An 841-nucleotide genomic window follows, 5' to 3' on the forward strand; every position below is an offset into this window, starting at 1 on the left:
GTCCTTCCCAGTGTCCCAGCATTCCCTCTTTCTCTGCCTTCCTGCCTCCACACGTCCCCTCTCCCATGGGCTGAGGGAGGCCAAACCTGCAGAGGGACCATGGGGAGTGTGGTTGGCAGTTAAGGCCACAGGAGATCAACCCTTCTACTGGTTCCTCCTCTCCCACTCCCAGCCTGTCCTCTCCTGTCTCTTTGAGTGTACTGTACACAGTACTGTGTGTACATGGCACTTGGGGGACAGTGCTGCATCGTTGCGGACGTGGACTGAGAAAGGGTGAGCTGGAGTGTTTGAGGAAGGGGGTCAGATCGCATGCTCTTAGGGAGAGTGGGCTGTGACGAAGAGGTGTTCCCACTGTCCTTCATACCATGAACTCATTGCTGCATACAAAACCCGCTGCTGGGGTAAGTCAGGCGGATCCCTGCTGCGGCCCCACTGTCATGGGAGTGCTCAAGGGTGAGTTCTTGGATCCTTTCAGTTTTGTTTGCCCTTTTCCGGGTTGAAGGTGCCTCGGCTGGTGAACTGTGACTCTCTTTCGAACGCCCCCTCCTGTTTGGCCGGGGGGGGACAGTCCATGCTGTCGCGGCGGGGAGGTTGGGTCAGGTACAAGCCCTGGGCAGAGCCAGAGCCAGAAGAGGGCGACTTGGAGCGGTAGCGAAAGTGGCGAGCTGTGGCCACAGAGGAGGAAGAGGACGGGTGGAAGTGGGAGGAGGAGGAGAGGGAGGAGATGGTGGACAGGATTCCACTGAATCCTGGGAGTCTGGTTGCCTGCGTAGGTTGCGGCGTCGGTGGCTCTTCCCTCCGACCTCTTGGTTCGGGCGACGGGGGCCAGCGTGGGTTCTCT

At 59.3% G+C, this 841-nt stretch overlaps 1 pseudogene; it reads right to left on the bottom strand.

The window, feature by feature from the left end:
- Positions 1-471: 471 nt before the first annotated feature.
- Positions 472-841, bottom strand: part of LOC112074534 (unconventional myosin-IXAa-like) — a 27,174-nt pseudogene continuing 26,804 nt past the window's right edge.

This window comes from Salvelinus sp. IW2-2015, unplaced genomic scaffold (genome assembly GCF_002910315.2).
Source record: "Salvelinus sp. IW2-2015 unplaced genomic scaffold, ASM291031v2 Un_scaffold2673, whole genome shotgun sequence".
NCBI lineage: Eukaryota > Metazoa > Chordata > Actinopteri > Salmoniformes > Salmonidae > Salvelinus > Salvelinus sp. IW2-2015.